The sequence below is a fragment of the Cupressus sempervirens genome, chromosome 11 (genome assembly GCF_028749045.1).
Source record: "Cupressus sempervirens isolate cs-2001-9-10 chromosome 11, ASM2874904v1, whole genome shotgun sequence".
NCBI classification, from domain to species: Eukaryota; Viridiplantae; Streptophyta; class Pinopsida; order Cupressales; family Cupressaceae; genus Cupressus; species Cupressus sempervirens.
The window spans coordinates 767,084,148-767,108,640 of record NC_143128.1 but is presented as its reverse complement, the minus strand read 5'-3'; positions in this window follow the sequence as shown (position 1 = coordinate 767,108,640).

The following is a 24,493-nucleotide window of genomic DNA, read 5'->3' as shown; positions in this document are numbered from 1 at the left end:
CATGCACTAGGAATGCATTTTGATGGTAGTTTAACTCCTGAAAACATCTAAAGAAGGTTGAGCTTCTATTTTTGGCATCTCTAGAGACTCCTACATCATCTGAGAGTTTCCTTCTCCTTATCTAATTCTTATTTCTTTTTTTTAAGACATGTAAAGGCTCATGCATGCATAAAATGATATAAACAAGGGTGGAGTTCTACTTTTCACCAATTAGAGAGTAAGTTTCTACATAAATAGATTTTTTTTATTAGTTTAGAAGCATATATTTGCATGAAGAGATCTCTCACTCTCAATACAAATTAAGGAGAAGATTTCATATAAATTGAGGAATTAAATATGTATTCTAGGTTGTTGTTTTGATGCAATGATATACGCTTTTGGTGCTCTCATTCTAAGTGTAGTTATCCTTGCCAAAGTGTGTTATTTTTGTGGATTCTTTTCCATGATGATAATGGAGTCAATATTTTTGTTGTGTTGATTTGATTGCGTGATATTTTAGTTCTGGTGTTTGTCATGTGTTGACAAATTCCATTAATATATCAAGTTGGAGAGAAGATCACCCTATTGCTCCTACATAGCTTCTCATATCACATGAGTGTACTTTTTGTGGCCTTGAGTTTTGATAATAAATGAAACACCATTAAGTTTTACTAAGTTTCCATCAATTATTGCATTAGGGGATTTGAGGAAGCATTGCTCCTACTTTCATTGGTTCCCTACTTGATATTTTCAATAATTTAACTCACAGACATGTTTTTATTGTGGTTTATGTCCATCAAGAATTTCCCTTTTATGCTATTTACTTTCATCTCTTGTTACCTTATCTTCGTTATTTTCTTTGCTAACCCTTGTTTAAATTAGGAATTCATATTGTTGCATTTTTAGATTGCATTCATTAAAGAATAGAGAATACCAAAAACATATCTCTTTTTTGTGGTTAATTTTGAAATAGAAAGAAGGTTTAGTATCTCATCTAAAATTGGTCGAACCAACAAAGGCCTCCTATTGAACACTAACATTTATCTTCTACTAAATAGATTCCAGTAGGTTGCAAGATCGCCCAAAACCTTGGAATTGATCTCATATTAGCTTTTTGAGAGAGGAATTTGAAAGGATTCTTGTCATTAAGCATCATGAAAAATTATAGATCAATAAAAGTGGCACTAGAAGGAGGGCCTCATCCATTCATAATAGAAGAAAACAACTTGTCAATTCAAAATTTGGCATTTTTTACAAGTCCAATTTTTTTTTTAAACTGTCACTATTCCAAGGTGTGCAACGTACACAAGGTTTTAAGGTGCATTAGGTGTTCTTTTTGGAGAGTTGTGCTTCGATAGAGGTGCACTTTTTTAGAATTTGACACAAACTAGAAAATTTTGATCCATCATCTCCATTTTAGCAAGCTTTGAGATCTTCACCTAGTAGACAAGAGTTCCTCAAACTTAGTCACTTTTGCAAGCCTTGTAGTGACAAAGGATTCCCTTGAATTCTACCACTTCCACTCAAAATTTCATCATCTTCCTTAGTTCTGCCTCCACAACAACTACCTATTATTCCACCAAATCCTCCAATGGCCTTTTTCACAAATGTTGTAGAATCACCAATCAACTTAATAGGTGTACTCAATGACCTTCCTAAGAATCCTAAGAAGTTTTACCCAAGGTTCATCTATGGAGAGACAAGAATAGTTGAAGATCACATTAAGGTATTCTAATAAATTTGCAACCAAAAGAAGATTGCTAATGAGAATATAGCTCTTTGTTTATTTCCCTACTCATTAGGAGAAGTTTCTTTTAATTGGTATATCAATTTACCACCAATATGCATTGGAGACTAGGATACTTTCAAAAAATTGTTTTTGGAACAATTCAAAACTTTCATCAACCTAGTTTTGATACATCATTAATTCATATCAATCAAAAGGGACATAGTCGAGATGGTCTCACACTTCACCCATTTCTTTCATATGGCATACCACAAGTTAGAAACACCATACACTATATCAGTTGAGGCTACAATTTAGATTTACCTAAATTCTATGGACCACCTTACCGCCATTTTCCTAAGAAGACTTCTTGTGAAGATATCGACACATTGGATAAAGTCTTCTTGGAAGCAATTAGCTTTATAAAGTAAGTCAATCCTAATGGAGGAGGATTGATGCTTCCAAATCAAGCTATTACAATGATGCCAATGTATCTTGTTGGAGCACCTGTGATGCCTAGAAAATTCATACCAATGAATCTAGTTAAATTACAATAAGAACCCACTCCATAAACCCTAGCTATAACATACCTAGAATATGAACCTCGAAAAGCTTCTTTCTTTGAGCAAAAGGCAACAACTTCCACTAAAATGGACAACAATTTTACCTCCAAGTTTGGTCAAATGAAGAAGACCATGTCTTAAATGAATAATGAGCTAACCTGCTTATGGTTGTCACAAGGAAAGAATAAAAATTTTTAGAGAAATAATTTTGGCCCTTACAACAACAACAATTATGATTAGAACTACAATAGGAATTTTAGTGAAAACAACAATGCTAGAAACGAAAATGTAGGAAACAATAATGGAGGAAACAATTTCAATCCTCCTAATCACAAAAATCATTTCCAAATATAGAATCAATAATGGAAAATTTGTCTAAACAATGGAAGCATTCCTGTAGATAACAGTAACAATAATGCTTAGTATGTGGACATCAATCAGTATGACAATAGTCAAAATATACCTAATAGTGATGTATCATATTACAACAGAAACCAAGAAGTGACTTAGGACTCACAAAAAAATGATAATGTGCCTCCTATGTAATTTAATGGTATGCTACTAGAATCCAATGATTATACATATAACAAGGAAGTGGAACCAAAAGTGAGTGAAGAATTTTCTTTCCCATTTAGTTAAGAACTAGATACACAACCAAAAGAGATATTTTATTTTCAAAATGACAACTAGAATACTTACAATACAAGAAGTCAAAAGGAACCTATGATATATGGGATTCCTCTAGCATTGCAACCAAATCCTCCAAATCTAAGAGTGAGTAATAATCCAGTACCAATCAAACCCCCATATGGAGGACAACAAAATCAAAATCAAGGAAATGTGCCTACAATCTTGAAAAATCCTGCTTGGTCTACTAAAAAGTATAGTGTGGTGGAAGATTTTAAATGGAAAAAGACCAACATGTCCATGTTCAACATGCTACAAAACTTTCCTCATCAATGAGAAGTGTTGATGAAAACTCTTGATCATACAAAGGCACCCATTATATGAATACTATTCCGACTATGTTTCACAATAGGTTAATGCTTCGAAAGCCATGCCGACTATGTTTAAAGACAAGGTAAAACAAAAGTAAAATTTGTTGGTGTGTTGAAAGACGTACTAATGCAATTAACCATTGATCCCTAGATTGAAGACATCATTGACATACATGTGGTGGAAATTCCTAAGACATATGGATTGCTACTAAGTAGAGAATGGACAAAATGCTTAAGAGGATAGTTTTCTATGGATTTTATTCAACTGTGATTACCATGGAAAGGGTTGAATAATTAGATCAAGATAAATGTGGAGCCAAAGTTTTGAAAAAATGATTATAGAATACAATGCACCAAACAAGGTTGCATTCTTGCAATCAGATTTGGGCTCTTATGAAGTAATCGATTTTGATAAAACTTCAACTAATCACAGTGGAAGATCCATGATCCCCATCCCAAAAGAAGAAACTATGACACAATTCATAGATATCATGGTGGAAAACTTACAATGCCTAGGTGAAGAAGCAAATCCAAATGTCTTACTCCTCCCAAGATTTTGCAGATTGCATAAATCTAGTCATTCAGAGTTTGAATGTTCACATTGCCATGAAGTAGTCACTAAGGTATTAACACAAATAATGGGAATACAAAACAACCAACTCCCAAAAGATGAACCCACAAAAGTTCAAAATTCCACAAACATATCTGAATATGTGGTAGTTGAAGAAGAAACTGAAGATCTAAATGTATCATACAGTGATGCCTCTTTAGATGGTGGTGGTTTGTCTTCTCCTCCACTAAGAATGATCAAGGTCCAAAGAAGGAGATATTACATAAAAGGTCAAGGATGGACTTCAGTAGTCATTCATCCCAAGCCTAAAGTGGAAAAATTTATAGAATTGATGGGGAAATTTAGGATAAACAAGAAAAAAATATGCCCCCTATATCAAGGAGAAACAATGGGAAATCATCAAGTCCACCCCGCAAAAGACTACAATGGGTTCCAAAGAAACAATATTTTAAAGTCCAAGTAAAAGAAAAGATGTAGATAAATAAGAATAAGTCTAGGAAGCCCAAGGAAGAACCCATTTGATGGCTCCAAGTTCAAATTAAGAGTTGACACAGATATTGTGTTAATCAAGCCAAAAGATAGGTCTTTCTATGTATCATATTGATTATAGTTTAGATGTACTAATAATGTTGTAGAGTATCAAGCTTTGATTTGAAGACTTCTCTTCACATTAGAGAAGGGGATCACAACTCTTATAATTGAAGGAGACTCCCAGTTGGTGATAAGACAAGTGAAATTGATATACTCTTGCAATGGTAGGAGGTTTCTCACTTTTACCAAAAGAGACTATGAGATCTAATGGATGACTTTTAATATTTGAACATGAAGTCCATTCCAAAGAGGAAAAACATGGTAGCAGATATCCTTGCCATTTTAGCTAGCATATTACAACTATTCAAGAGTGTTGTAAATAGATGGAGTAATTGAGAAGGGGGAGGGGGGTTGAATCAGTTACCACTAAATATTTCAGATCCCTTAGATGTTAACAATAAAATTGATAGTTGTTTTTATTTGGTAAACATACAGAAAATGTTGTAACTTGGTAAATGCATAGTATGTTTTACTTTAGTAGATCTAACATCAATAGTAATAGTTTTCAAACATGAGAGAAAAGAAATGAACATAAGAGACAATAGATTTAATGTAGAAACCCAATATGGGAAAACTAGTAATGTAACTAGCTATTATTTTTCACTCTTCTGAAGTGAGCCCTGTTAAGAGCCAACCTAGTTAAAGGTTACAAAACACACCGTTAGGTGTGACCTTGTTAGAGGATTTAATCACCCTATAAGGAGTGGCCTTATAAGAGGTCTTAAAAGAATTCAATGGAACTTTTACCCTATTAGAGGATTTACAACTTGCTATTAAACCAACTCTGCTAAGAGATTTTTGATCACTACTACAATGGTAAGAAAGTAACAATGAAATGACCTGATGGAGATGCAATTGAATTTCTTATTATAGATCTCTATTTTTCTTCACAAAAGATTGATCCTTCCTGATCAAATATTAATTTATTGTTGGACAAGGATATCTGACCATCCTTCAAGTTATCTCACACACTTTCCTTCTCAATCAATCAAAACACTTGCATACTATTGAAAATCACAACTTGACCTTATATTTATATCATTTAGATTGTCAAGTTGGCTCAATGCAAATTATAGTGACCAATAATCATTACCATAGTTGGTTGGAATCAATTCTTGAAATAAATAAACTTCATATCCCAAATCAATAAAATCCTTTGATAGCCAACCCAGCTCAGTAAACATTGGTCCTGAAATGATTTCCTATGTTAACCAACAGAAGCTTGGTTAACACTATGAACTTGAAAATTCCTTTGGCAACTGAGTGAACTCAATTAATACTAACTCTAACCAACTTTCCTTTGTTAACCATGAGAACTTAGTTAAGACTACTTTCTGCCATACTTTCCTTTGATGCTCGAGTGAGCTTAGTAGAAATTGTCTTTGTAGAGTAATCTCTAGGAATGCTCAATAGACATAGAAAAATATCTTATTGACCAAGTGAGCTTGGTAAGCACTAACTAACAACTAATATGACATTTGTGTAAGATCAAGGACAATACATAATTAGTCAATTGTATCCAACAATCTCCCTCTTTGGTAGTGATGGCAACACAACATGTCATAGAACAATGAAATTTGAAAACAAGACTTTCTCTAATAGAATTTTTTCCCTCTTAAATTTTATACCATAGGCTTCTCTTTTATATAGTAATCTCCCTCTGTGAAGGAATTATGTAGCTTCTTTCTCAAAAAAAAATTCAGAAAGATATGACAGTAAACTTCTCCCTCTTTGACAACACATGTGAAAGACAAAACATACCAAATTAGTATCAATGTACCTTGAGTACTAATTCATATGCAATATTCTCTTGACTATACTACATCAACTAATAGATCTTCAACTTGGTTCCTATTGATGCATCACTAAAACTTTATTTAGTAAACTTCAGATAGGGGAATGACCCCTAACTTACCTCTTAGATACATGAATGCATCTTTAGGTAATGGCTTGGTAAATATGTCTACAATTTTTTCTTTTGTATGGACATATTCCAATCTAATTTCTTTGTCCTACACTAGTTCTCTAACAAAATGATATTTTATAGTAATATGCTTGGTTTTGGAATACATCACTAGATTCTTTGATATGTTAATTGTGCTTGTATTATCACAAAGCATGACAACTAGTTCCTTGATTTCAACCTTCATACCTTGCAACAATTGTTTAAACCAAAGAATGTTAAAGTAGTTTACTACTGCTGCAACATATTCTACTTGTGTTGTAGATTGGGATGTATAGTTTTGATTCTTGCTTGTCCAAGATACCAACCTTTCACCAAGAAAGAATGCTCCACCACTTGTGCTTTTTCTATCATCACTATTTCCTACCCAATCAGCATCAGTAAATACTTTTAAGTCTAGATTTCCTCCAACTTTATACCATAAACCATAGTCTTCAATGCCTTTCAAATATCTCAAGATTCTTTTGATTGCCATCATATGATTTTCTCTAGGATTAGCTAAGAATCTTGCCACTATACCAATTGCAAGAGCTATATCAGGTCTTGTATGAACTACATACTATAATTTTCCAATCATTGATCTATACAAAGTCTAATCTACCTCTTTTGAGTCATCATCTTTGGTAGGCTTTAATCTAGTACACATAGGGGTTCCAACTAGTTTTGAATCTTCCATACCAAACTTTTTGAATATCTCCTTGATATACTTAGACTAAGTGATGTAGATACCATTCCTGCTTTTTTGTATCTGAAGTCCAACAAAGAACTTAATCTCACCAAACATAGACATTTCAAATTCATTGGATAGATCATCATTTTCTATAAATAAAGTATCATCCACAAATATTTCTACCAATACAATCTTGTTATCTGGTCCTTCCTTGATGTACAAACTACTATTATCATTAGTTCTTTGGAAACCAATCTATATAAGCTAGTTGTGCAACCTCTCATACCATGCTCTAGGAGCTTGTTTTAGACCATACAATGTTTTGTGTAATTTAATGACCATGTCCTTTTTTGTTTAGATCAAAAAAGCCTTCCAGTTGTTCAATATAGACTTCTTCATCAAGAATACCATTGAGAAATGTAGATTTAACATACATTTGGTATACCTTAAATCCTTTATGTGTTGCATATGCATGTAAGGTCTTGACACCTTCCAATCTTGCAATAGGAGCAAAAGTTTCACCATAATCAATGCCTTCTTGTTGAGAGTATCCTTTACATACCACTCTAGCTTTTTTTCTTGATACCTTACCATCTTCATTCAACTTATTCTTGAATACCCATTTTGTGCCAATCACATTTTTGTCTTTGGGCCTATGTACAAGAGTCTAGGTTTTTTTCTTCTTTATTTGTTCAATTTCTTCATTCATAGCCTTAATCTAACTTTCATTTTCCAATGCATCTTTAACACTTCTAGGTTCAAATTTAGGAGGTAAACATGTACATTTTAGCTTACTCCTTGTCATTGTACCTTCTATTTTATCTCCAATAATCTTATCAGGTGTATGATGCCTTCTAGCATACTTGGCTAATATAGGTTCCTTGCCTTTTGAATGAATTGCATTGTCTTCCTCTTGAATTTCAACTTGAGACTTGGGTTGTTCTATCAACGACTCATGTTCTTCAAACTCAATAGGCATTAGCTCGATAGCTTTAGAATATAACTTGGATTCATATGACTCCATCTAAACTATTTGTGGCTCGATAACTATACTAGGCTCAATAGATGTAGTCTCCTTATTATCAAATATAACTGGAAAACTATCAAATTTATAGTAGACAAACTTTCTATAATCTTCTAGTTCTTTCTTGATTTCTTCTTCATCCTTTTCTACAAACTCATCAATTCTCACATGTGCACTTTCTATGATTTTGTGAGTAGCCAAATTTAAACAATTATATGCCTTGCTTTTGTTGGAGTATCCTAGAAATATACCTTCATCACTTTTTACATCAAATTTTCCTTTTCTAGATTCTTTCAAGATATAACATTTACTTCCACATACTTTTAGGTAGCTTATATTGGGTTTATAGCCATACAATAATTCATAGGGATTTTTATATGAATCCTTCTTCAACTGTATTTGGTTTAAAGTATGAACTACAGTGCTGATAACTTCCTTCCATTATTTGATAGCAACATTCTTTTCAATCATTAGAGTCCTTGCACAATCCATGATAGATCTATTTCTTCTTTCAACTATACCATTCTACTTGGGAGTTCCAGGGGTTGATACCTATCTTTTAATTCCTCTTTTAATGCAAAAGTTATTGAATTTGTTGGAGATGAATTCACCACCTCTGTCTGATCTTAAACATTTTAGTCTTTTCCCTATTTCTTTCTCTACTCTTGTCAAATACCATTTGAATTTCTCAAATGCTTCTGACTTCTCTCTTAAATACATAACAACCATCAATCTAGAGTAGTTATCAACAAAAAGAATAAATAATTTTTTTCCACTATATCATTCTACTGTAATAGGTCCACACAAATTAGTATGCAAATTTTTTTAGATATCTTTAGATTGAAAGTTTTTGCTTTTAAAACTAGTGTTTCCCATTTTTCCAATTTGACAATTCTTACACAGACCAACATCTAGTTTCTTCAAATTAGGAGTACCTCTTACTTTCTTGAATTTTCTTATTTTCACCACATTATCAAAATTTACATGACATAACCTTCTGTGCCATAACCAACTTTCTTCAACTTGAGCAATAAAACATGAGCAATCACCAAGATCAAGATAAAATAGGTTACCTTTTGTTTGTTTGCTTAATCCAATCAGTTTTCCTTTGTCATCTAGTAGTCTTGTCATGTCATGCATGAATTCTACTTTGAATCCAATGTTGATAAGTTGTGCTACACTTAGTAGATTATTTTTTAGTCCTTCAACCCAATAGGCATTGTCACATACAAGTTCTTTGGTTAATAAAATTTTAACTCTCCCTTTTATACAACAAGGTTCATTGTTTCCAAACCTTACACTACCACCATCATAGTCTTCAAAGTGTTCAAACTTTGTTTTGTCTCCAATCATATGATGTGAACATCCACTATCTATGATCCATGTATCATTCTTATTGACATGAGAGATAAGTGCCATCTTATCTTCTTCATCATCGAATTCATCTCTTACAACAATGTAAACTATTTTATCTTCACTATTATCATCATCCTTAGCCATAAAACAATTTTTCTTACCTTTTTCCTTGTATTATTTATGACTTTTGAAATCCCTTTTTTCTTTATACTTGTGACTCTTCTTTTCATCCTTATCTTTGCTTGGACACCTAGAAACAATATGACCAACTTCTTCACATGAAAAATAGATTAGGGGAACTTTACCTTTGTATTTTCCTCTACCTTTAGAATATTTCCTTGTAAGTAAAGCTTCAACAACTTTAAGATCACTGTCAAAAAATTTCTTTGATTCTTCTTCACTTCCTGACTAAATGTGCTTTATTTTCTTACCTTTCTCCTTAAATAAAATCTTGGCCTCAAATGCAGGTTCAATATTCTTGGAAGTTGGAACATAATTGTCATAGTTGTCTAGCTCAAAAGCTATCAATATTCCTACTAAGGTATCCGAAGTTATCTTATGATTTTTCTCACATGTCCTTTCTTGAATAGTAAATACTCCAATTGCATAGATAGGAATCAATGTTTTGAGAACTTTACTTACAACAATTTCTTCCTTGATTTCTCCTCTAGATGCTCTAATTGCACTAACACTAGCTTTGATTATTCCCATATATTTGGCAACAATTTCATCTTCTCTCATTCTCATCTAATTAAACTATCCTCTAAGGCTTTCTTCTTTGGCTCTCTTCACATTTTCATCACCACCATAGATGTCCTTTAGCTTATTCCACATTTCATAAGTAGTTTTATGGTCCTTGATTTCATCAAATTCATCATAGCTAAGAGCAGATGTAATATCTATCATCATGGTGTTATGGTTCTTTTTCTCAATAATATCTCCAACAAATAATGTACCAGTAAGAGTTTTGTATTCTTCATCAAGGTATTTCAATCTTGAATCACTAATGGAAGCTAGATCAAGTCTCATGAGTCCCTACCATGCTGAAAAGTTATCTTTGTTAAGCTTTGAAATTTCTCTCTTGTAAGACATCCTAATCTTTAGCTTAGGTCCTTGAAACCTTTCATGCAAGCATCGAAAGCTCTAATATCAATTGTTGGAAATAAATGGAGAAACTAAGAGGAGGGGGAAGGTGGGGTGAATCAATTGCCACTAAATATTTTAGATCTTTTGGATGTTAACAACACAACTGATTGTTGTTGTTATTCAGTAAACATATAGAAAATTTTGTAACTTGGTAAATGTAGAGTATGTTTTACTTTAGAAAATCTAACATAAATAGTAATAGTTTGCAAACATGTGAGAAAATAAATTAACACAAGAGACACTATATTTAACATGGAAACCCAATATGGGAAAAACTACCAATGTAACTAGTTACTATTTTTCACTCTTCTAAAGTGAGCCCTATTAGGAGCCAACTTGGTTAAAAGTTACAAAACACATTGTTAGGTGTGACCTTGTTAGAGGATTTAATCACCCTATAAGGAGTGGCCTTGTAAGAGGTCTTAAAAAAATTTAATGGAATTGTCACCCTATTAGAGGATTTACAACTGGCTATTAAACTAACTTTGTCAAGAGATTTTGGATCACCGCTACAATTGTAAAAAAGTAACAATAAAATGACCTGATTGAGATGCAATTGAATTACTGATTACAAATATCTTTTTATCTTCACAAAAGCTTGATCCTTCATGGTCAAATATTACTTTGCTGCTCCACAAGGATATTTGATCATCCTTCAAGTTCTCTCATACACTTTCTTGCTCAATCAATCGATACACTTGCATACGACTAACTATCATAACTCGGCCTTATATTTATATTGTTCAGATTGTCAAGTCAGCTCAATACAAATTACAATGGCCAATAATCATTACCATAGTTAGCTGGAATCAATGCTTGAAATAAATAAACTTCATATCCCAAATTAACAAAATCCTTTGATAGCCGACCCAGCTCAGTAAACACTAGTCCTGAAATGATTTCTAGTGTTAACCAATAGAAGCTTGGTTAACACTATGAACTTGCAAAGTCCTTTGGCAACCAAGTGAACTTGATTAATAGTAACTCTAACCAACTTTCCTTTGTTAACCATGAGAACTCAGTTAATACTACTTTTTGCCATACTTTCCTTCAATGCCTGAGTGAGCTTGGTAGACACTATCTTTATAGAGTAATCTCTAGGAATGCTTGATAGACATAGAAAACTATCTTACTAACCAAGTGAGCTCGATAAGCATTGACTGAAAACTGATATGACATTTGTGTAACATCAATGACAAGACACAATTAGTCAATTGTATCCAATAGAGAGAACAAAATTGAAATTTTTTAGTAGAATTGGTTGCTGCCTCATCTATCGTAGACAATATTATGAACTTCCAAGTATTTCAAGACAATCAACATATACTTGAATCTATCATGTGCAGTGGCCACTTTAAAGGGTAAGAGATTGATGACACTCTAGATGAAAAACCTAAAGATGATGAACTTGAAGACAAAGATGTGTTGAACTTGAAGACCAACACTATCCCTAAAGGGATGGTTGAGTTGTAGGATATTTTTTATCATAATGAATTAATTCTAAAAAAATGATGGTCAAAGAAAAGGGGATTGAGGAATGTGATACATATAATTTGGGTATTGATGAAGATCCTAAAATGACAAGGGTTAGAAAGGCGTGCAATGCTCAAGAAAGGAAAGATATGTTCAAATTGCTTATAGAATAGAAGGATGTCATTTCTTGGACCTATGAGGAGCTCAAAACCTATGATCCTGAAATCATTACACATGACATTCTATTGAAACCAGATGCCAAACCCTTCCATCAAAGGAAAAAACCTATTAATCCCATTATGAAACCATTAATAATGAAGGAAATTGAGAAATTACTTGATGCTAAGATTATCTTACCCATTTTCCATTATATGTGGATGGCTAACTTGGTTCCTATGCAAAAAAATACTGTAGAGATTCATCTTTGTGTAGATTTTTGTAATTTGAATCTAGCATCTTTGAAGCATAACTATCCTTTGCCCTCACTAGATGAAGTTCTATAAATTGTCAATGATTCCAAGATGATGTCTTTCTTGGATAGGTATTTGGGATATAACCAAGTAATGGATGATGAAGAGGATAGGATAAAGATGACCTTCACAACTAAATGGGGGACTTTTTCTTATAGAAGAATGCCTTTCAAGCTAATTAATGTAGGAGTGAAATTTAAATGAGCCATGACAAAAGTGTTTAAGGGATTAATAAACAAGTGTATAGTCATCTAAATGGATGAATTAACTATATTTTCAAAGGATCAAAGCACTCACATTGCTGATTTAAGATAGGTATTTTAATAGATGTCATAAGTATGGCATATCACTTAATCCCAAGAAACATTCATTTGGGGTTACTAAAGGAAAGCTCCTATGTCACATTATCTCTAAAGTTGGAATATCCATTGATACTAGGAGAATTGAAATATACTCTTTTTCTTTTTCTTTAGAACATTCATGTGCTAGGATTCTTATGCAAAAGAAAGATAAAGAAGATGAAAGGCACATTGCTTTTTTGAGTTGCCTTCTAAAAAACGCTGAGTTAAATTATTCTAATCTGGATAAATAGTCTTTTTCTTTGATCAAAGTGGTAAAGAAATTCTACCATTATACACTTAAAAGAAAGGTATATGTGATTTTGTCATATTCTATGGTTAAATCATTGTTGATGCAAAATGAACTGGGTGAAAGGTGAGGAAAATGGATGGCAATCCTTCAAGTTTTTGATTTAGAGATTCAACCCATGAAGTTGGTAAGAGGAAAAGGATTATCAAAAATGATAGCTAATAACCAAATTGAGAATGATATTGGCCAATGTATAATAACAGATGTTTGGTACTAGGAGATTGTTTACTATCTTTTACAAAATTGACACCCAAATTGGATGAATAGTTTACAGCGTAGGGGATTCAAAATGAAGTGTGAATCCTACATGCTACATGATAGAATATTATGCAAAAGGAACTATGAAGGGATTTATATAAAGTACCTAAGATGCAAAGAAGTAAAAGAAGTTTTGGAAAAATTTCATGATAGGTAAGGTGCAGGGCATTGTTCAATAGAGGCTATGAGCCATATGATTTTAAAATTAGGTTATTTCTAGCCTACAATCTTCAAAGATACTTTTGAAAATACACATACTTGCCACATTTGTTAGATTAGTGCTAATAGAGAAAGACATCCTGTAATGCCATTACAACCAGTGTTCCAGGTACACCCCTTTACAAAGTGGGGGCTAGAATGCATTGGTCTAGTAAACACACCATTGTCAATATGAAAATTTATTTTTCTTAAAGCTATTGATTATTGTATGCACTAGGGAGAAGTAGAAAATTTTAGAAACTACACTGCTAAGATAGTCTTCAATTCTTGGAAGAGCATATTGTCACTAGATTTGGGATGCCATTCTTCTTTATTCATGATAATAGTTCATCCTTTGCATCAATATTCCTTACATAGTGGGCATTATAAAATCAAGTTATAACTCAAGTTCACTTCAAATTATTACCCTCAAGGGAATGGTATAGCTGAATCCACAATAAAAACTTGATCATGGTAATCAGATGATTGTTAAAGGAAAATCCTAGAGATTGGCATACTCAGCTCAAATATGTCTTATGGACCAACCGAGTTAGGTAAAAAATTCTTTGGGGATGTCCCCATAGCTTCTTGTCCATAAACAAGAGCCAATGTTTCCGTTAGTTTTGAAATTCATGAGTGGATACACTGAAGATGTGGACAATGTTTAGATTAGATTAATGAATCTCTTAGAAATGGATGAAAAATGGATAGGTGCTTTAGAGCATATGGTGAAACATTAGGTTGTCATAAAAAGGTGGTTCAACAATATTTCCATGATTAAATCATTCAAAATATATGACCTTGTTCCTCTTTGGGGAAAAGTAAAAGAAAAGTTAGGTAGTCATGCTAAGTTTTAACATTTGTAGATCAACCTTTATCAGATTGCAAAATTTTTTGGAGAAAATACTTTTAGGTTGAGTTCCTTACAAGGGAAATAATTTTCATTGCCAATCAATGGGAAGTTCCTAAAACATTGCTTTGAGGCTTAAATTTTTTTTAAAGAAAATTAATAATAAATAAAAATAAAAAAATTTTAAAAAATTGGTTATGTGTTTGTTTTCTGCAAGTCTGTTTCCCTTTTAGTCATGTGTTTATTTCCTATAGGTTTGTTTCCTTTTCAGTTGTGTGTTTACTTTTTCGATTGTGTGTTTGTTTTATGAGTCGTTTCTTTCTTTTTGATGTCATTCTAGGGGTTAGGTGCAATCAATTTTTTTCCTTGACATATTTCACAAATCAATCCTTATGGTTTTAACTTGAAGGAAGAGGTATTTCTTTGCCAAAACATTCTGATGATATGTATATTTTAACAATTGGACGTGGATGCTATTTGCAATCATAAAGGAATTATAGTCTTGAAATCAAGATCACAGATTAATAGTTCTCAAGACTTTGTAAATTTTAAAAATTGACTATCTTAGTGCTTTTGAATCAAGGTTGATAGTAGCATGGGACAATCTGAAGCTTGCTAATTCAAACAAAAGGTCCTTTCAACAAATTTCTAAGATCATTGTTTGGTGTGAGATTTTTCCTAATGTTCATAAAAGAGGAATGCATGTGGTTACCATAATTAAAGAGGAATACGAGAAACAACACCAATGCCATGGCCATATAGTCTAAGCATGATTAGGGTAAAAAAAGAGGACAAAAACTAAAAATTAAAATTAAAAAGAAAAGATGGTGTTAAGAATGAAAGATTCCAAAAATGGTATGACAATAGAGATATGCACTTCAAAATGGTTATCTAATATCTAACAAATCACTTCATGGAAGAATTAACTCAAAAGATTATTCAAAACCTGAAATGTAATAATGATAACCTGTTAAGAGCCCTCATGAATAGATTCTCTCATCTAGTTAGATAGTGATCAATATGCATGATCTATGAAGATTCTAGATGTAAGGATCAGTGGAGCAGAAGATTGTTTCCAAGTTATTAAAGACTGATGACAAGTTGAATGAACATACTAAGTACATATTGAGCTTGAAGATTTGGGATTATGAAGTTTTGATTACTAAGGGACTTGAAAGATATTTGAAGTGTTCAAATTTAGTTTTTAGTTGATACATTTTAAAAGGATGTTTGTTGGTGAAGAAATGTCTTTATCATTTCTTCTTTTTCGTTAAAACTATCTTTTGTGGTTTTCATAACACATGCCCTATTTCTCCTTAGAAATAGGGATCCCTTAGTTTAAATTTTTCCTTTTCAAACCCCTAGTCTAGGATCTGAGTCTTTTTAGGGTTCTATCTAGTGTTTAAGCCTAGCTTTGGTTTTTGCTTGAGAAAATTAGGTCTTGGAATTAGGGATCTTTTGATTATAAGTTGATTTGTGTAGAGAAAGGGGTGCACTAGCACACAACTAGAGTGTACTAGTGCACTAGTCATGCTAATACAGGGCACATTTCTCTTGGAAGTGCACACCTCCAAGAGGTGTGCTCCCTCTCAACCCTATAAAAGCATGGGATCCCTCTTCCCCTTTATGCATTTTTCTCCTCAAGCAAATCAATAGTGCACCTTTGCACCTTCCAATGTGCACCATCCCTAGGGTTTTAAGATGTACACATACACAAACACCTAAGTAAAAGGCACACACCTTGCACACCTATCTAAGGTGTGCAAGGTGTGCACCTTTAACCAAAAAAACCTTAAAAACTTAATGAAACTTAAAAAACATAACATGCATTAGCCTAAGCAAAAGGTGCACATGTGCATACCTATCCAAGGTGCACACATGCATACCTTTCAAAGACAAATTTCTCCTAAGTATTGAAAGGGTGTACACATAGGGCACCCCACAAGGTGCACTATGTGTGCACACTTTTCTTAACACAAAGGAATTCTTTGCACCGTAAGGGTGCACACATATTGCACCTTGTGGGGTGTACTATGTACACACCCTTAATTTTTGAAAGTGTACCTTAGGAGAAAGGCACACCTATTACACCCTCAAGATGTTCAAGGTGCACCAAATTTTGTCTACCTGAGGCAAATAATAATGTTTTTTTGCTATTTTTTGCTAACTAGGGTTTTTTTAGGATTGTATTTTCCACCTTAAAGGATTAATGTATATCTATTTTGTATAGGTAAAATGTTTTCCTCCTCATCTTCCCTCATTGTAAGGATTGCTCCACAATTGGTGATTTTAAAGGGTCATGGTGTCCAACCTAAATCATACTTGCAAGATGTCCATTCAGAGATCTGAGACATTGAAATGGGTTGCATCGACTCGAATGCATTCTTAGTTCTATGCAACAAACCAAATAAGAGTCCCCCAATGGTATGTGTACCTATAAGATCAAGGTTAGTAAAAGCATCTTCACACCCAATTTTAGTACAATCTTTTGAGTTGATCATTGCCCTAGGTAAGAATTATGTTTCAAAATAAAGGGTTTTCAAAAGCATAACTAGAGAGATCATTTTTTATCTAAGACCCAAGAATATAGAGAAGGTGCTTCATCTTTCGAGGGTAGATCAATATATAAGATTGACGTACCATCAAGAAAAAAGGTGGTATAGACATCATGAACAAGAAGCCACATAAATTATTCAATCTTTATATCTCATTGATAGAACATCTTTGGGAAGAAAAGTCAATAAAGTAGATATGAAAAGAGGTTACATGAAGGATGATATCAAACATTCCATCATGGGATTTCCAGTAGTAGGAGACTTAAATATATGGATGGTGCACTTTATTAGAACCATCAAAATAGCCAAGATGTTAATTGACTGGGCCACAATTCTCAATGAGAATTTACATGAATAGTTGGTGGTGGTCAAAAATTATATATGGTTTTATATGCAATCTTATTTGGTGTACTTGTTAGCAACAAGAACTATAGATTACCCAAGATTTTTTAAGAGGGGTAATGTTATGTCCCCTTTTCAAATAATTAAAAAATAATAAACTTTGCTAATGCAAGCAGGCTCCAAAAAGGTGAAGTTTCGACAAAAGGGGCTAATATTTGGAAACCAATGGACTAATAAATAAAAATTATTATTAAATTATATTTTATTAACCCCTCTTGGACGTGAGTTAGGGTTATGCCCTCTTTTAAGGGGGTTGGAGGCATTTTGGGCTCATTCCAGAACTTGATTTTGCTCATTTCTTTGTTGTTCTTCAGAGGCTGCCAAACCTGTGGAGAGGGAGACCCAAGAACAGGAGTTTGCAGGTTTCTAGGAAGGCTAAGGATGGGAGTTTGAAGCCATTCCATGTGCATTCTCATATAGAGTTTGCCTTTGTGCTGAACAATGCAGATTTGTGGATTTTTGGGTGTGTTTTTTGTATGAGTTTGGTGTTTTCAGTTGAGTATTTCATATCAGTTTGGGTTGCTATTGTATTTTAGACTTTAAGATGTTAAAATAGATCTGAATATATGTATTGGGATGTGATTAAACTTTTGAGATAGATTATTAGTGTTTTTGTGTTGTTTTCGGGTATTTTTGTGTTAATTTCGGGAGCCCGATGAGCATAGTTTTTGTCCTACATTTGTGAACTGTTGTGAAAAGGCTATACAAATCTAGAAATGTCATTTTTTAGGTTGTTATGCTGCTTAAATTTCTGTAAAAATGTCAATTTTCAGACTTATTAATAATTTGTGAAGTTGTGAAGTTTTTGGCACTATTTTGGACATACCGTATTTGGGGTTTCTTGAGAAATTTGGTGGATCTTTGTGATATTAGTTGTTTGATCTTGAAATTCTGATTAGAGGCATGAAATATCATATAAAATTAGTAAAGGGATATTTCAGTGGTATCAGAGCCATGATCTTGCCAGCCTGAGGGTTTGTAGAAGTTTGCATGTCAATTTTAACAACTACCCAAATCTTGCATGTCATTTTTGACAACTACCTAGATCTTGCATGTTAGTTTTGACAACTACCCAGATCTTGCATGTCATATTTTATGGTTGCATGTTGCTTCTAATTAGTTGCATGTCAAAATTTATGGTCGCATGCAACTAAGTGAAAGAGAAAAAAAATATTTGCAGCGAGAAAAGAATAAAGAAATTTTGATCAAACCTCCAGCTGAAAGTAAAAGTACAAAATCCAAGGAAGGGAAAAGTATGGCTGATCCAGATGAGATGGCAAAGAAATTCTTCCAAGAGTTTCAAAATACTCAGAAGCAAACAATGGATAGTTTGGCAGAAACTAGAGAGGCTTTGCGAATATTGACAGAAAAACTACAAGGAGTTGCATCTATTAATGAGAAAGGGAGCACTTCAAAGGAGCCAAGAAATCTGAAATCCACACCATCTAAATCAACCAAAACTATTTTCTTGCCTGCAGATGAGCCACTAGTACCAAATCTAGCCATTAGTCCCGTGGAAGAGGTTACAGGTAACTTGATTGCATTAAGAGCTACTTATAATGGCTTAGATGATGACTTTCGTAGTTTGGTTCCTTTTAGAGAATATGTGGATATGATGAACACTTTGATGCCCAAGAAAGAGAATAGGAGGGAGCATGACATAAGTGGAAGAGAGCTCAAAAATAAAATAAGCAAGTTTATAGCACCTACTTTTGATGGAACAAATAAAATTTCAGCTAGAGCATGGCTACAAAAATTATAGACTTTCTTCACACTTAACCCCATGAAGGAGAGTGATGCTATTCAATTTACAAGTCTACACTTGGAAGATGCAGCTTATGATTGGTGGTATCATGGAATGACTACTCAAGGTCATGATCAAGTAACTACATTTGATGATTTCAGTCAAAGAGTGATAGATAGATTTGACCTCAAGGATGATGAAGAGTACTTTAAAGAATTGTCAAAGTTGAAGCAAACCAAATTAGTTAATGAGTATATAGAAGAGTTTCAAAAAGTGGCTATTATGGTACCTGATATGAGTGAAAGAAGGATTGTTTATATTTTTCTTGATGGTTTAGAAGATTCTATTAAGGGTTTGGTTAAGGCTTTCTCACCCTCAACCTTACAGGAAGCTATCAAAAGAAGCTTGCAACTTGAAACTTGCATGCCTATGAAATCAATCACTAATTAGAAACCCCCAAATCTTTGGCAACATAAGGGAAATTTTTAGAAAAAGACTTTCCCAACACTACCACCAAAAGATGTGATAAATGTGGCAAAAAAGAAGGTAGATGAAGAGACTAGGAGTGAATTACGAAGGAAAAAGCTTTGTTTTACTTGTAGAGAACCATGGGCTCTAGGACACAAATGTTTGGGGAAAGGTCAAGTGCACTATATTGAAGTTGCTTCAGAATTTGATTCAGATGAGCATGAGGAATTTCATGATACTAAGGAGGAGGTAGAAGAAGAGAAAGGAAAAGAAATCAGCAAGGATGGCACTTTAGCAGCATTATCGAGTGTCCCAAGATACCATCCCTTTCAAATTCGAGGGGTACTAGCAAGGAAAAGGTTCACAGTTCTTCTTGATAGTGGGGCAGCTCACAATTTTATTGATGAGGGATTTGTCATGAAAAAAGGGCTTAAAGCAGAAGATTTTGAGGGATTCAATGTTATGGTAGCTGATGGATTCACTATGCCTTGCACACGGGTGGTGAAACAACTCAAGATGGCCTTAGGAGATTATGACTTATGTGATGACTTCTATGTGGTTGGTATTGGGGAGACAGATCTTGTATTGGGTGTTCAATGGTTGCACTCTATCGGAGGCTATTACATGAACCATCAAACTATGGAGTTTAAATTTCATTCCAATGGGAAAGAAGTCATATTGAGAGGTTTATCGAATGGAGCAACTAAGGCGGTCTCTGCAAAGAGGATGGAGAGGACTTTTCGAAGAGGAAAAGTAACATGGGTAGTAGGAGTCATAATCCATCCAACAAGCTCTCTAAAGAATCAAGGTAATTTCCATTTTGAAATCCAAAATATTCTTGATAAGCATAGTATAGTTTTTAATGATTTGCCTCCAGGATTACCACCAGATAGAGGTTTTGAGCATGTTATAGAGTTAGAACAGGGTGCCAAACCAGTTATAACAACCCCATACCTCCATCCAAGAGGTTATAAGGAAGAAATTTAAAAAACTATTAAAGAACTCCTTGACATGGGATTCATAAGGCCTAGCTCTAGTCCGTTTGCATCATCTGTGGTACTTGTCAAGAAAAAGGATGGTACAATGAGAATGTGTATAGACTATAGGGCTCTAAACAAGAAGACCATAAAAAATAGGTATCCCATACCATGCATAGATGAACTCATTGATGAGTTACATGGTGCTGTATACTTCTCAAAAATTGACTTAAGATCAGGGTACCATCAAATCTGAATGAGGAGTGAAGATGTGGAAAAGACTGCTTTCAGATGTCACTATGGGCACTTTGAATTTCTTGTTATGCCATTTGGACTCACTAATGCACCTACAACATTCCAATCTTGTATGAATAAGGTATTCAGCCAGCATCTTCGAAAATTTTTTATGGTATTTTTTGATGATATCTTGATATACAGTAAAACATGGGAAGAGCATCTAAAGCACATAGACACTGTTTTGGGAATCTTGGAGAAGCAATCCTTCTATGCTAAGCTATCTAAATGTGAGTTTGGTTTGACAGAGATCCTATATTTGTGACTTATTATAAGTTCTAAAGGAGTACAGGTTGATCAACAAAAAATCTAGGCAATTTTGGATTGGCCACCACCCACTAATCTTACACAGTTGAGAGGTTTCTTCGGGTTGTGTAGCTACTATAAGAGATTTGCCAAGGGATTTTCTCATCTTGCTTCCCCCTTGACTGATTTGACAAAGAAAGGAGCTTTTTTTTGGACAGAAGAGGCACAAAAAACATTTGATAAGCTTAAGGAGGTAATGAGTTCATGCCCTATACTTGCAATTCTAGATTTCTCTCTACCTTTTGTTGTTGAATGTGATGCTTCTGGAGAAGGTATAGGGGCTGTCCTAACTCAAAGGGGACATCCAATAGCATTTGAGAGTAGAGAATTAAATCAATCAGAGAAAGGTTACTCCATCTATGATAAAGAAATGTTGGCAATCATGCATGCACTTCACAAGTTTAGACAATATTTGGTATGTGGGAGATTCATTGTAAAGATAGACCATAATAGCCTCAGGTTCTTCTTGAACGAAAGGGATTTGAATGATTTTTAAAAAAAATGGGTAAGAAAATTGCAAGCTTATGATTTTGATATTGAATACATGAAAGGAAAGAATAATGTGGTTGCTAATGCTCTCTCAAGGAAGCCCACTTTATGTTCCTTATCATCTATCTCTGCTGATTGGAAAGTCTCCATAATTTTAGAGTATGCTAAAGATTCCTTTGCCACCAAGATTTTGGATAAGTTAGTGGATGATAATAGGTACAAGGTTGTTGATGAATTTATTTATTAAAAGAACATGATCTTCTTAGTGCTAGGGTCAAAAACTAAGGAGAGGATATTGAGGGCCTTTCATGACACACCTTTGGCTGGTCATCAGGGATACTTCAAGACATACAAGAAAATTTGAGAGCAATTTTCATGGAAGGGTATGAAGGAGGATGTCATTAAACACATTAAGGAATGTATTGTATGCCAACAAAGCAAGAGTGAGCAAAAATTTTCTGCAGGGTTGCTGCAGCCACTTCTTATTCCCGAACAAAAATGGGAAAGTATTTCCATGGACTTCATCACTAGGCTGCCCAAGGTTCAAGGTAAGGATTGCATATATGTGGTGGTAGATAGACTAACTAAGTATGCACATTTATTTCCTATCACATCTGATTTCAAGGCATCACAAGTGGCAGAATTGTTCTTCAAGGAAATTTTAGATTACTTGGTTTGCCTAGAAACATTGTTAGTAACTGGGACAGTAGATTCCTCGGCTCTTTTTGGAAGGAGCTCTTTCATTTGGCAGGAACTGAACTCACTCCTAGTACAAGCTATCACCCCCAAATAGATGGACAAATAGAGATAGTTAATAAATGGATAGAGGGATATTTGAGGAACTATGTTTCAAATCAACAACATGCTTGGGTGAAATGGTTACACCTAGGGGAGTATTTTTACAATACATCTCATCACATGTCTATTGGTATGCCTCCTTTTCATGCTCTTTATGGTTATGATGCCCTTTCCTTTGTTGATCTAATACTTTTTGATAGAAAAGTACACATAGCAAGTGATTTCATCAAGCAAAGCCAAGACATAATAAGGTCCCTCAAGGATAATCTACAACATGCACAGAACCAACAAAAGATATATGCTGATAGGAAAAGGATTGAAAGATCTTTTGAGGTGGGAGATTTGGAATTTGTTAGGTTGCAACCATATAAGCAAAGCACCTTTAAGAGGAGTGGGGAAGAGAAACTCAAGCCAAGGTTCTATGGTCCTTATAAAATCATCAAGAAGGTAGGAGAGGTAGCTTATGAATTGGAGCTCCCACCAAACAGAAAAATACATAATATTTTCTATGTATCTTGCCTAAAGAAGGTTCTAGGCCAGAAAACCATAGTATCTATAGAATTACCACCTCTTGATGATGAAGGGAAATTAGTTTTGATACCAGAAGAGATTTTGGATACAAGAGAGAAAAGATTGAGAAACAGGAGCGTCATAGAGCATTTGGTCAAATGGAAAGGATTACCACTAGAGGATGCAACTTGGGAAGGAGAACATATTATTGAGAATTCCAACCTTCATTTCTTGAGGACAAGTAATATTTTGGAGGGGAGGACTTGTCATGTCCCCTTTTCAAATAATTAAAAAATAATAAACTTTGCTAAGGCGGGCAGGCTCCAAAAAGGTGAAGTTTCGGCAAAAGGGGCTAATCTTTGGAAAAAAATGGACTAATAAATAAAAATTATTATTAAATTATATTTTATTAACCCCTCTTGGATGTGAATTAGGGTTATGCCCTCTTTTAAGGGGGTTGGAGGCATTTTGGGATCATTCCAGAACTTGATTTTGCTCATTTCTATGTTGTTCTTCAGAGGCTGCCAAACCTGTGGAGAGGGAGACCCAAGAATGGGAGTTTGAAAGTTTTTAGGAAGGATAAGGATGGGATTTTGAAGTCATTCCATGTGCATGCTCATAAAATTTTTTCCTTTGTGCTGAACAGTGCAGATTTGTGGGTTTTTGGGTGTGTTTTTTGTATGAGTTTGGTGTTTTCAGTTGAATATTTCATATCAGTTTGGTTTGCTGCTGTATTTCAGACTTTAAAATGTTAAAATAGAGTTGAATATATGTATTGGGATGTGATTAAAATTATGAGATAGATTATTAGTGTTTTTGTGGTGTTTCTGGGCATTTTTGTGTTAATTGCGGGAGCCCGATGAGCATAGTTTTTGTCCTACATTTGTGAACTTTTGTGAAAAGGCTAGAAAGATCTGGAAATTTCATTTTGTAGGCTGTTATGCTACTGAAATTTTTGTAAAAATTTCCATTTTCAGACTTATTAATAATTTGTGAAGTTGTGAAGTTTTTGGCACTATTTTGGACATACCCGATTTGGGGTTTCTTGAGAAATTTGGTGGATCTTTGTGATATTAGTTGTTTGATCTTGAAAATCTGATTAGAGGCATGAAATATCATATAAAATCAGTAAAGGGACATTTCAGGTAACTTGCAAGATGTTGATGCATGGCCTTATAAGGTATACCCCTAGCTAGTGAAGAAAAACATTCAAATCATAGTAAAGAATAAAAAATAGTGAATGATGCCTTCATTTTTGCAATCATCTAGTTCATTAAGGGAGACTATGCAAAATGGATGTCAAAAGAGGTAGAAGAAAAAATTATAGAAATAGATGACTATTACATCCAATTCAAGACATTCACCTACTTAAGGGTAGTGGGTACAACTATAAATCCAAAGAAGCTCCCTAAGTATCCATGTGATAGACTCGTTTTTCTAAAGATTACATGACAACTCTCATTTGC